General features: G+C 36.8%; 1 pseudogene; it reads left to right on the top strand.

Annotated features, from left to right (window-relative positions):
- Positions 1-292: 292 nt before the first annotated feature.
- Positions 293-14,524, top strand: LOC109676943 (mitotic spindle assembly checkpoint protein MAD2A-like; annotated as a pseudogene).
- Positions 14,525-14,752: the final 228 nt, after the last annotated feature.

Below are 14,752 nucleotides of genomic sequence, written 5' to 3'. Positions count from 1 at the left end.
TCAGAGATGGTGCTCGCTCATTGTTCCGAAAACAGGAATAGGAAGCAGCCCGCCCACCTCCCAACCTCTAACAAGACAACTGCAGAGCTTGACCACCTGGAAGCAAGTACTAATGTCCACCCACTGCGCCTGCGCAACAGGCCGCTCTGAGGTGGGCGGAGAGACAGGGTTGCGCAGGACCTGGCTGCGTGGGGCGGGGCTGAGAGGCGCATCGCGCTTGCGCAGAGGGCCTGGCGGCGGGTTTAGTCGTTATTTTTGAAACGTCTGGTGGGAAACTGCCGGAAGCCCTCGCTGGAGCTGTCTGCCCACCACCAGCCGCGTTTAGTGAGCGGACCTCGCCATGGCCCTGCAACTTGCTCGGGTGCAAGCCATCACTCTGCTCAGGACTGCGGAGATTTTGGTGGATTCCTTCTGTCAGTCCTCGCTCAGGACGCGGCTGGGAGACCTGGGCTCCAGAGGCCTCGTGGGCCCGAGGGTCGGCCTGGGAGACCATGAGGCCCATGCCGCCCAGGCACTGGCCCCTCGAGGAACCTGGGAGTGGGATGCGGGCTGCTCCTCACTACTGACGCGCTGCTTAGGTGGGAGGAGAGGCCTGCGTGCTGATGATGTCTATCTGGCAGGGCCTCCCCCTCTCCTGAGCTGCTCTTTAAAGTGCGTACCCCCTACCCCAGTCTTAGGCCTGGTGTACCTGGTGGGGCCTGGCGTGGATTTTTACCCAGACTCCACCCCACCTGGGCTGTGGAAGACGCTGCACCCCACCAGGCCCCCTGCACCTTCTAATGGATCCTGAAGAGATGAGGAGGAATTAGAGGGACAAGCTTGCCTGAGGAGTGGGACCAGGAAGTCAGTCAGTCAGTTGCTAATTCCGAAGAAACAGCCTAATTTGATCTTCTCTAACCATATAATCTCAAGAGAGATTGCAAAGAGGTGAAATTTGGCAATAGTTTAACGTTATGGAAGCTCAGGACCTGCCTGCATGGAGCAGGGTTTAGAGTCGCGCTTGTGCAGAGCGCCCGGCGGCAGGTTGCTGAGTTGATTTTTACTATTTTCCCAGGCACCGTTCAAATCGTGGTTCTCCTGATCTCTGCTTCCTGAGTAGCTTACAGTTAGTCGTGAGCTACTGGCGCGTCGTTATTTTTGAAACGCCTGCTAGGGAAACTGCTGCGGAAGCCACAGCTGGAGCAGTCTGCCCTCTAAAACCAGCATCATGGTGAGCAGACCTCACCACAGCGATGCAGCTCCCTCCAGAGCAAGACATCACCCGGTACAGAACACCAAGATCGTGGCCAAATTCTTGTATGAATCCTCACGTAAGACATCGCGGGGAGATTTACCTGGGGTCTGGCGGCCTCGCGGGACCAAGGCTCAGCCTGGGCCTGGAGGACCTGGCCGCGCAGGTACCAGCCCTCTGGAGGAACCTGGGAGTGGGATGCAGGCTCCTCTTGAGAGACTGATGTGCTGCTCAGGTGCGAAGAGAGGCCTGTATGATGCTGAGGCCTGGCTCACAGAGCCTCCCCTTCTCCTGAGCTGCGCTTTAAAGTGCACACACCTTCCTCCTGTCTTAGGCCTAGTGTGCTGATGAGGCCTGGTGTGGATTTTCACCCAGACTCCACCCCACCCGAGCTGTGAGTGGCATTGTGCCCCACCAGGCCACCTGTATCTTCCCATGGAGCCTGAGGAAATGAGGAGGAATTAGAGGGACAGGCTTTTCTGGGGAGGGGGTCCAGACAGTCAAATCAGTGACTAATGCCGAGGAAACAACTTGATTTGATCTCCTCTGGCCATATAATCTCAATTTAGATACAGTGTAAAGAGGTGAAATTTGGCAATGGTAATTTAATGTCTTTTGACATTTTTCTCTTACAGCCACATAAATGCCACTTTGCTTTCCTTGGAGGCAAAATTTTAAGAAATTTCTATGTTACTTTTCTCTGCTTTCAGCAGACATACAAACACATGTTTAGGCATTTATAGCTGTAACATTTCCTTTGCTTTCAGCATTTGGCATCCACAGCATTTTCTATCAGCATGGTGTAGATCCACCTGACACCGTTACTGGAGGGCAGAAATCCTGACTCATCTTGCTTGTCGTTACTGATTCTGAGCTCATAAAATATCTCAGTAATGAGATGGAACAACTGAAAGGTATTGAGTTTTGCATGTCTTCTAGGGTCCACATTTTATACATCTCAAGGAGTTTTTTTTCCAGCTCTTTTTGTACAAGTAAAAAACTAACATCTCAAATACACTGATCTCAAGGGGACCAAGGAAAAAAACAGAGAAATTGAAAGAAAGCTCACCTTCCCTCAGTACAGTTTAAGTAAACTGAGTAGTTGATGTTGGAAATTTTATGTCTTAACAAAACAATCTATTTTTTTTCTTTATTCATATCTTCATATGTGCATATATTGTTTGGGTCATTTCTCCCCCTGTCCCTCCCTTCCTCCCTCTCCCCCTCACCCCCTTGCTTCCAGGTAGAACCTGTTTTGCCCTTTTCTCCAATTAACAAAACAGTCTCTTATCATTTCTCTTAGAAATGGCTTTTGCAGTTAATATATCCAAATGAAAGAAGTTGGAATTTTTACACAATTGTGATGATATCGATTATCTGTTTGAGAAACCACTGTATATTCTTTTTTATACTGTCTGCTTTAACTATGATAAATTAATTTTCTGTAACCAGTAAACTGGTGTTTATTGTCATAATATTGAGATCAAAGAAAATAAAATTTGATCCAACTAAGAAAAGAAATTAAGAACAATGAACTAAGTAGAACATCCAGTGGAGTTTTATTTTTCAACTATTTCCATTCAACTTTTTGAAAAATATTGCCGCTTATTCAAATCAAAACACGTTTTCTTTTTGTTAATTCAAGAAATTATTGTATCACCTTTTGGATCAATGCTTGTTCACCATCATTTCTTTTTTCATTCTAGTATTCCTATTAGTTCCTCATGACTCTCTTTGCTTAGGAATCTCATTTCTAATTAGTTATAGCTTGTTTCTCCCCATCTTCCAGAATTCCAAAAAGCCCTTCAGTATCCATCTTTTTCCTTTTTAAGTGTTTAAATTCAGAAATCATTGTTTTTCAGAATTTTTAATTAGTTTCAATCATAGCTTTATTCTTTAAATTATAATTTTCATTTTTGTTAGTCTTAAGAGAGCCTTCCATTGATGGCCATCTGAACTTTGTTAGCTTGAAACAATTTTGTTTCCTTTTTGCACTTGTACTGGGATTGAACAGTTTAGGCAAGTGTTCCTCCACTTGAACCATGCCTAGCCCTTTTGTTTGTGTTTTGTTTTGAGACAGTATCTGGCTAACTTTGCTCAGGCTGGCCTTGAGCTCTCCATTCTCTGCCTCTCAAGAACATTACATTACCATGTGCACCACTGTGCCCTGTGATATTTCTCTTTGAAGCCATATCCTTTAATGTTTCCCTACCCTTCATATCAATAGGAGTTAAATCCCTCAACACTTGAGCAGGTCAGTTCTCAAGAATGACAGGCAAAGGATACAGGGTTTATCGTTTGTGCTGTTGACATTTTGATCTGGTATTAAGTGTGGTGTGCTTTCTTGTGTATTATAGGATGTGAGGCAACATCCTTGACCTCTACCCACGATGTGACTAAACACACCTTTTAGCTTTCACCATCAAAAATGTCTCTGTATATTGCTAAAGGTACTCTGGGTACAAAATCCTGCTTGATTGAGAACTTCTGCTCTGGTAGTTCAGTACTAGCATAACAGCAAGATGAGAGCTTTGCTAGTCATGGGGATAGACTTGTATTTTCAAGTGCAAATAAGAAACACATAGATAGCAACAGCCTACCACTCTCAGAATAGCTTTCAAAAACAGAGGTCAGAATTAAGTTATCTGTAGTCATTCATAATCAGATCATCTGCTGTGGGTCCTCTAGGACACTGTGAATGTTCGTCTTCATCTTACTGAACTTCTCATTTTTCTTTTAGTTAAAATAAAAGAATTGCTCTTCTTTACAAGCAAATAGTTCCAGGTTTTTAAAAAAATTTCATTTCCTCTAACCTGTTAGAGACCTTATGTTACTGCTCCTCTCTAATATTTTCTATGTACTCTATACCTTGAATTATTTCTCTTAGTTTCATCTCTTTCTCTGAATATGCTGTCCCAATTTCAAGATTAATTCTGGGCTCGTTCTGAGCTTCTTCTCTTTATAACCTCTGTCTAGGTTATCTCTGACATCGACATAGCTTCACTAACAACTTTTGTGGAGTCAACCATTTGCTTTTCTCTAACCCAGATCTCTTCTTATTCTAGACCTGTGTTTCTAACACCTATATCTTGATGTGTCTAATCTGGAGATAACTTTGTACTCAGCACACTAATAACTAAATTTAGGATAGTCTTCCAAATTGATAATCTCTCAATGTAGCTCAATAGTCTAAATAGAAAGAAAAGTCAGAAACTTGAGAGCTACTTCTGAATCGTTACTCTTCCTTATTCTCATGGCTAATCCAGTAAATCTTAATAATTATAACCATGAAATGTCTTGGTGACATCTCTACTACTTATATCCTATAAGCTTTCATTCCTTTTTGACCAAATTACCAATGAACTAACTAGTATCCATAGCTGCTCTTTTAATATTTTTCAGTCCATAGTCTACATGATAGTGTGGATGATAGTTTCAAATACAAGTCTTAACTCATATTGCTCTGTTTCAAGTACAATAGTGATTTTCCTGATTCTTAAGTATGATTTCTTTAATTTGAGCCACATGGATTTGCATGCTCTGACCTCTTATTTTACCAGAATTAGTTAACTTTCCCTTTCTTCACTCTAGTTGTATTGGTTTGCTTCAATGCTCTGGTCCCATGCTGTCCACTTTGTAATGTTTAAAGCCTTTTTTCCCTCTACTTTTGCATGCTTAGTTAGTTAATCATTAGAACTAAAACCAATGCTTTCCTCACCTTCCTGAATGGGCCATATTTTCCTATTATGCTCTCACTGTTCTATCCCTCTCTCTCCATAACAGATATCATAATTACAACTTCACATCTCTTGTGTTCATAATTATATTAATGTCCCTCTCCTAAGTTCTTACCTCCATTTATTCAAAAGCACCACATGCTGTATCCTCAACATCTAGTATATACCTGCTCATAATATTAACAATTCAAAAACAGAAGCTCTATTATTGATGGGGCAAACTTCCTTAAATGTGAGAGGCAGTCCAAAATACCAGTGGTTGAAATTTACTACAGATAGAAAGTGTGAGCTTAGGAAAGAGTTGCTTTGCAATAAAGTGAACCACAAAATACTGGCTGTACAACTGTTCATTCAGAAACTGGTGGTAGTCATCTCAAATACTGAAAAGTGGCAGCAGTTAGATATTGAATGTGACAAGACTGCAAAAGATGACAGAGAAGTGTAGATTAAATTATTCTTACCTTGATGTATATTTTCAAAACTTGCTATAATTGCAAATGTGTTCTAACTTACTGAGGTAGTATGTTTCTAAGGTGTATTTTCTAAAATATCTTCAAGGAAAGTATCCTAGGCTATGGTGGTACCTCATAGGTTCGCATAGATAGGATAATTTTAATATAATTGCTTCCAGCCTAAATCAGTAAATTTTGAATTTGAATATTTTTGGTGATATATGCAGAACTATAGGTGATATAGTATATGGACCAGTTAGTCAGTTATTGAAAGGTACTGTTAACTATACAAAATGGCCCCAGGTCCCCTCACAACTTAAGATGTGGCTCTACTCTCCTTCATTTATTGTCCTATGAACTTCCTAAGATACTTTACAACCTCCTAAAGCTTGCAAACTCTCTTAAATTAAAACTTAAAATGAATTAACCAACTTGGTTTCTTTGCTATGCTCCCAGAGAAATGGCTCAGAAAGCTGTCCAGGAATAAATCCATTCAGTGATCAGACAGATCACAGTTATAGTGACATTTCTGGCACTATTAAATGTTTTTTATATGTATTATGCAACTTATTGCCTTAGATTTATTCAGAATAAGACTAAGCTACTGTTGTGTGAACCACACTTCATTAATTTTTTTCTTCATTATCATTGCAATGTAGAATGTGTGCGTGTGTATATGAATTCCAGAAAATTTGTAAATATTGAAAATGGAAAAGGATTCCATAACACCCACTGTTGAACATTTTAATGTAATTCTTTTCACTACTTTTATTTTCTACCCATTATTTCATATAATATGACTCTAAATATTATTGTATCTTTCTTTCATTCTTAGTTACTCCATTAATGAAGTATTTACTAAATGCCTTCTGTGTGCCAGCCATTGATATGAACAGTAGTATATAGATTTCTTGTGCCTAATGTTCATTTTTTATGTAATTGTATGCTTACTATATTTCAATGGTTTTCTCCTTACAGAAAATAAAAATTTGTATTTCTCATAAAAAAGTACACAACTGAGCCCTGGTGGCTCATACTTGTAACCCTAGCTGCTTGAGAGTCTGAGCACAGTGCTAATGTGCCTGCCACTGAGACTACAAAGCAGACTGAAACTGGTAAGATCACAGTTCCAGGCCAGTCCATGCAAAAAAATCAGAGCTCATTTCAAAGGAAAAAAGTGGGGTGTAGTGGCATATGCCTCTCTTCCTAGCTAGTCATGAAGTGTAAAATAGGAGTATTACCATCCAGACCAGCTTGTGCAAAAAGCATGAATCTCCAAAATAACTAGGACAAAAAAGTGGTGGAGTTATGGCTCAAATGGTAAAGCATCTGCCTCATAAGCACGTCCTGTTGAGAGATTTGTGGGATGGTTTTGATTTTGAAAAGTAATGTACTTTCTTATCCCTAACATAGGCTCATTTAATCTAATGATTTATACAAAGATTTGATTGGACCTGAAAAATGGGACCTCAGTTCACTGCCAGTTCTGAAGATATCCATCTTCCTTTCTTTACTACCACAATCCCCAAAGTAAACAACTTGGTGACCATCAAAGTCCTGTCAATGACTAAAGGTGAGATGGGGACAATAATGTAATTCTCAAATCTTATATTCCTAAAACAAGATCAACAATTAATGTTTTTTTTTCATTGTTAAATTTTCACATGGGGAAAGCCAACATTATACTTTGATGAATGTGCATAATTTTTCCATTTGTGGGGGGACATTTTTGACTTACTATGGGTTTAACATAATTCATTTAGTGAACATTGTTCAAGAGGAACCAGAATAGTTTGTAAGCATTGTAATGTGAAGTTCTTTAAAGTTAAATTATACATGGAAAATTTTTGCTACAAGGCTAAATACTTAGTCATTTTTTTCAGCTAAGAACTCAGCACCTTGTTTCATTCTTAGCAGTTTACACACAGTAATATACACATTAATAGATATTAAATATGTGATTTTTGCATGAAGGATGCAGGCTATGTGCACTTGTTTAATAATAGGAAATGTTAAATGAGTAAATACAGATAAAGAGCTTAGAACAGTGTTTAATCAGTGTTTAAACAGTGTTAATACTTGATTAAATACTTAATCAAGTATTTAATAAAATGAGTAAAAATAATGACTCAGAATATACACATAATTGAATATGAAATATAGTAAAAGTAGAGAAATACTGTTTTATTGGGTACTTTTGTCATTTGTTTTAGTGTGTAGATCCCATACTGAAAAAAACTACTGATTATTGGATTTTAATTTATAAAACTTAACTCTTGGAGCGATGAATATTTGTACTGTTTAATTCTTCTGGTAAAGAACTGTTAATGTTAATCAAACATTAAGTGACAATGAAGAAGTAGCGCTAAATGTATGTTTTTAAATTTTTCTTAAAATATTTTGATATTAGTGTATTAATACAGTTTAATCAGAAGAGATTCAGTATAGTAAATGATATCTTTTGATAACAGTGTCCTCATCTTACAACAATGTTCTTAAAATAAGCTTCATTTTAAAGGGATTAATGTCATTTATAATTAGTTCAATTTAGCAAATGTTATATTGTGGCACCTTTTTTCTCAGCCTATTGTCAGCCTAGTTTTTCTTATGTTCTTCATCATCATGCATATTCATAGCCTTCATTACTATCCTTATCAACTACATTGTCTCTATTCAGTTCTCACCAATTTTCAGCATTGTTTAGAAGTTTTGGAACTTCTAAAAACAATTCTCATCTCCATTGCACATCTAACCTTAGTTTTACTCATTTTAATAAATATTTGATTAGATGCTGTTCTAAGCTCTTTAATATGTATTAACTCATTTAACCTTCCCTATTATTAAGTATGTGCACATAGCCTGTATCCTTCATGGAAAAATCACGTATTTACCATCTATTAATGTGCAGAATATGGTGTATAAACTGCCAATAAGATGAAACAAGGTGTTTGTTTTTCTGAAGCTTGAGACCTTACAAGAGAAAGGAAAGTATATGATAAAGAACCAGGAAGTAGCCAAATAAGTTCATTTAATTATGCATTTTTCTGTCTTCTTTATCTCTGGATAAAGCATTATTTTGATTCAATTGTGTGCTTGTCAAGAGTAAAGTTTAGTGTGTTACATTTTTTTCCATTTTAGTGGTGGACAAAGAGATGCCAATATTTTCTGGTGATAAGTAGAGTAAATGTTGTTAGGAAAGCCTCTTCCTTAGAGTTGTTGAAGCTTCCTGAGGCCCAGTGGTCTATAAATGGTCACCCACACGTGTTTATTCCCTAATAAGAAAAGTAGTTTTGGACATATGGAACTGGTGGTGAATTAGGTAGGATGAAATGTGTAGGATTCATACAACTTCAAGTACAGTATAAAATGAATACTGTTATGATTACAACATTCATTTTGCTGGAGACTCAGATGGTAGTGCACTTGAGACAATGAGTTCAAACCCTTGTTCTGGCAAAAAAAAAATAAATGAATCAATGAATAAAACATTCATTTGAATTCTTTATTCATAAGCTCTAACAATTTAAATACAAGGTAAGAAGGAAAGCACAGGTAGAGCTTCAATAAAAATATACAGGTCAAAATTCTGTTCCTCTTTTTAGGAAATAGGTTTGGATATTCTTATATAGAGCAGTGAGTTTCAAAGAATAGAGAATGCCTTTCTGCTAATTGGTGGGCATAATTAAATGTGATTGTTCACTCTTGAAAAGCACAGCAGAAATATCATTCCTATATATTGTTGATAATACCTAAATTTCAGTCATTATTGTCTTTTGTTTGTCACAATAAAACTAAATGATCTGTATCATACCACTTTTGTGATTTACTACATACTTTATTTCTCTGTTGTTAAAGAGTTCAGAAATTAATGGTCTGGACTTCACTGTTACTCTAAATAGTAGGAGCTGCTACTATTCTTTTTGCCTACAATTCATTTTGTAGTTAATTCAGTTTCACAATTAGCCAGCCTCTTGCTTGTTAGAAAACAGCAAAACCTGACTCTGGAAAGATTAATGGAATAATATTAATGTCATTTAGAATCAAATAAAATGCTGAACTCCAGAGACCATGAGCAACTACAAGTTTTTGTGACAAATTTGTGACCTTGAATGCCTTTTTGGAATTAGTGGACCACTGATGTTACTCAGTTTGATGATTTCAAGAAAAAGGACAGTAAAAAGCTTGTTTATAGGCTAATAACTTGAGATATAAACATAAGAATTCTGAAAAAGTCAAAATTGTTAAGGTTTATTATACTTTAGTTTCATCTGAGCTAATCTTGCTAACAGTGTTAAATTCTTGGATCTTTATATCATTTTAATGTTACTGTTTCCTCCTGTGTAGTTTCAGAATTGTCATTATCTTTTGTCCCTTTTATTGTGTCAATAAAGAAATAAACATTCTGGTATAAAGAGCCAAACTGAAAAATTGTAAAAGCTTTGGCTTATGGCTCCATGTTGACTTGTTCCTCCTTCTTTCTGTTAATTGAGGCTCAAATAAGGAGGAAGACATTCAATCCAACAGTGGAAAAAATTGTGACTGACTTCGCACAATGTTAAGCTTAGGAAAGCCAAGATTCCACAGTTCTGGTAGACCTGAAATCTGATTCAATATTGCTTACCATATTTAGAGGAATAAAAACGTGTTCTGCTGAGCCAATCAAGGTATGAAGTAAGAGTCCAAAACGATTAAGTCACACCTGGTCTTCAGGATCCTACCAGTGTCATGAAATCTTTAGAGAATGCTTAAGAAGAGGTATAAATTTCCTCTCTTATTAGTTGGCTTTTCTGCAGAGCAAACAAACACAGAATGGGAAAAAAAAAAAGCATTTTTTTCTCATGCAAATCTGTAGATAAACTAGGGTGGTTCTCTTCCACACTTCTTATTCTAACAATGGAGGGACAATGGCTAGCCAGGCCTCAAGGCATAGCTTCAAAATTTGTACAATGACATTTCTCCAACATTCTACTAAACAAAGCAAGTCTCATGGCCAATTCCAACATCAATGGAACCACTCCTGCTTTGGTGTTCTAAGCAGCAGTTCAAAGACACCTGCAAATACAAAAATCCATGGATGCTCAAGTCCCCTATATGAAATGATGTAGAATTTCCATAAAAGCTACACACATGGTCCCAGTACTGTACATTTCTAGGTTACTTGTAACTAATCCAAGATAAATCCTATGTCAATAGTGGTTACAATATATTGTTAATGGAATAATGCAATAAGAAAAATCTGTGCATGTTTAGACCAGGGACAGTTTTTCAAAAATATTTTGATGTAAAATTGGTTTAATCTATAGATGCAGAATTTCAGATATGGTGGGCCAGCTGTATATTATCCCATGGTTATAGATATTGAGAGGTAAATTAATGTTTGCTAAGTGATCGTATGGATGATGGCTTGGCAAACTTTGTGTAAATGGCTAGATGGTAACTTGTTCAGGACTTGTAGGCTTATGGTCTCTTGCACCTAGTTATATAAGTTCTTGTAGCTTGAAAGCAAAGAGACAATATGTGAATGAATAAGCACAATTGTGTTTCAACAGCAAAAACCAGAATGGCCTGAATTTGACCCAATGGTTTTAGTTTGCAACCATGAGATCACAGTGTGCTTTGAGTTAAAAATATCCAAGCCCCTCCTTAACTCAGAGCATTTTGTTTTGTGATTTTTAAGGCTCTCTTGTAAAACATCATTTGATGTTTCTATAGGGTCTCAAATTAGATGTCTCTCCTAAGTTTATCTCAGTTCCATGTTCCATGCAGCACATATGCCTATTTCTTTCAGGTAGTATCTAGCACTTCCCACCAAGTATTTTGATCTAGGAATGGGAAGTTCTTTGGCAAGTGATGCATAGAAAAGCAAAAGAGGTCCACAAGTTTGTTTTTAATTTTTTTGTAACTCTCCTCACATGTTTATTATTAGAATACACTGGAGTCCCTTGTGCTCCTTATTAATATCTGTATTTTTGTAATACAGGCTTAAAAATTGCTAGCACATTCAGACAGTTATCTTTTTAAACATTCTCTTCACCTTTGTATTTATTTGCTTAGTATGTAATATTTATCTTGAATTTACTATACACAAAAGATCAGAAAAGGTATATAATGGTACATTGTAACGCCTATACTTTCTGTCAGAGGTCAGTAATGCTATAATGTTCAAAGTAAGGTCAATTTCTTTTGATTCTGAAGACTATAACATGTACTTTTTCTTAGTGAATAAGTTAGCACAGGGGTTTCTGCATACAAAAATAAATACATGAGGGGGAAAACAGCACCTATTATTTATTAGATACACTGCATGACCATTTCATGTAAGTCTCTTCCATTAGTGCAGAAGTAGAGTAGGGTCAGTGGGCATGCAACTTGCTGTGCTTCCTGAGGATTTGGTGTTCTTTTCCTTTTGTCCCTGGATAAGGAGGCTCATCCTCTGATTTCCTGGCAATCTCATCAAAACCACTATTCCTTATCTTTTCTTCTTATCTTCCACACACATCAAGCTATTGAGTGTCCAGAACAAACACTTTCCTTAATGCACTTTTCAAAACTTGTGCTTGTCTTATTGGGTGGCATTTATTTACACTTTCCTCAGCTATCCCATTCTCTTATGATTTGACCCATGAATAGGAGAAACCCAAAGACAGAATTTGATCGTCTATCTTATCAATCAGAAAAATTGTTTATTATGCAACCTTAGTTTCATCGAATGTATGAAGTTATATTTTAAGTTGCATTCAATGTGATTATATTGAAAGTTTATGTTGGAATAACTATGGAATGGAAACTGCTAATTTTCACATTATATTATATCCTATAAAATTGTATCTTTTGGGGCATTCCCATTCCACTTGATTACGGCTTTGAAAGTCAGCAGTGTTTGCTGCTGTTTATTAAAAAAAAAAACTCTTGTGGGCAAAATAAACTACATAATCTCCATTAGATTTGACAATTTTGTTCAGTTCTGTAAGAAGCATTATTGTGGTAAGTTTGTTAGAAAAAATCTAGATTGAAAAATGTCTAACCCTCTGATTTACACAAGATTGGTTTATGTTACCATGCAAGAATTGTTGTCCTCTACATCTAAATCTACTTTTATGACAGAGAAACATAATACAATTTCATTTTTTGTACAATGTCCATTTTCATCTATGTTTATCTGTGCCATTTTGCTATGTAAGCTTGTTTGCATAAAGCAACGTTTATCAATCAAAATCTTTATGCTCTTAGAATTTAATGCATGCTTAGAAAGGCCTCCAAATATAAGCTGGACCACCCATACTGCATTTCCATGAAAGAAAATGATCAGAGTCTTTAAAATTCTATTTAAATATGGAATATACAGTGTGTACATAGATGTGGATAGAATTTCATTCTGAAATGGCAGTTTCACTGACCAAGTTGAACTCCATAAGAAGCACACTGAGTCCAGTGTGTTTTCTATGTTTTCCTGGATTAATTTCACTATTTCAGGTCTTATACTATGATATTTAATCCATTTTTAATTGATGATAGTACAAGGTCAGAGACTGGCAACTAGTTTCAGTCTTGGAAATTCAGTTTTCCCAGCACCATTAATTGAAGAGGCTGTCTTTTCTCCAGCACATATTTTGGGCACCTTTGTCAAAAGTGAGATGGCTGTAGTTGCATGCATTAGTGTCAGAGTCTCCTATTCCATTGGTCTTCATGACTGTTTTTGTTGCCAGTACTGTGCTGTTTTCAGTACTATGACTCTGTAGTGTAGTTTGAAGTCAGATATTATGATACTTCCAGCATTGCTGTTTTGGCTCAGGATTGATATGGGTATTAAATATCTTTTGTCCTTCCACTGAACTTTAAAATTGACTTTTCAATCTTGGTGAAGAATGTCATTGGAATTTTGGTAGGGATTGCTTTGAACATACAGATTTTAGCATGTTATCTTAACCCTTATATTTAATGGGTTTTAACCAATTTGAGAAATATAAGTAGGTGACTGAAATTTAATATATGTATTATTACACAGACTGCAGTATTCTGTAGTAAAACATGGATGGTGAGTAAGCTTTTGACTTAGGCAGAAATTCAGATTTGCTCCTTAAGTGGACCAATCAGTCTGACACCTTCAGTCTTTTTCAGATCAACAATCTAGAAGTAAGCCCTGCATAGTATACTGTCAAGGGCAGGGTTAGCATTGCGCTGGAGCCCCTCCAAGTCTTAGAAAAATGTCTTCTTTATGCTGGGGATAGAATGAGAGAGAAGGTGGAGTGCCCTAAAATATTTTCGAGTGCTGGTAATTGTCATCAGGATTGGAAACTTGAAGGGTGGAAGAACAAGAACTCTTTCCAGAATTTGCCAGCTTTTTCTTCTAGTATCTTACAGTATTGTAACACTGTCATAAATAATGTAAGTTTATTTTAGGTGGCATGCTTATAGGCATTTTAAAATTGTTAGTTATTCTAATCTGTATTCAGAAAAATATGCAGCTAAAACACTTTAACACATTATGCAACATGAACAAAGGATTAAGCCCGAGATTTCATAGGAAACACTAAGTATTGAAAGAAAAATACCATATCAGTATTTATATAGGTGATGTGTAGACACAGAAAAATCATGAAGGCACCGTACATGATGGGTTATTGAGAAACAATGTTGTAACCCACTGGACCATACAAGCAATTCAGAAGTAAACTATGGTGGCTATTTTTCCCAGCAGGGAAATTTGCATATTCACAGCACAATTTGTGTTCTCAATCTTCTAAAGCCTGCTTCTTTGTTAGTAGGTCTCTCTGGGACTGCTGGGGGCTATTTCACTTTTTTACCCACAAAAGACTATTCATTGTGTCGGGCAGGACTCCACACAGAACTCCAATACATTTCCTATTCTATTATTAGTTGTGTTGCCTCTATGTTGCCTGAAATAGCTAACTAGATTCTATGAAATGAATTTAAAGCCTGGAACAATAACAAAAGTGTTCCAAATTTGAATAATATGAAATTCTGTTAATTTTTCAGTTTCTCCCAAACGGAATCCTGTTGCAAATGAAAAGATCCAAATTCCTTCAATCCCAAGTTTATATAATTGGCTGTGTCCCAGCCAGAAATTCTTACTCATCTGCTGAGATTCCTATAAATGCATCTGTATCCTGGGCTATCTTTCAAAGAGAGAGTTATGATATCTTTGGTCTCTTCAAAATTAAGTAATTCAAATCTCTAATTACTTAGGCTTTACAAGGATCATAGGCATAGAATAAACTTCATCCCTATTACTGAAATTATCACAAGGAAAATTATAGTCATTCCCAGAATTAAGTAAATGGTGTGATCTTGGTTGACATGGCAGTTGCCAG

This window comes from Castor canadensis, chromosome 9, assembly GCF_047511655.1.
Source record: "Castor canadensis chromosome 9, mCasCan1.hap1v2, whole genome shotgun sequence".
NCBI lineage: Eukaryota > Metazoa > Chordata > Mammalia > Rodentia > Castoridae > Castor > Castor canadensis.
The sequence above is the reverse complement of the archived record's forward strand: the minus strand, read 5'-3'. Positions and strand labels throughout refer to the sequence as shown.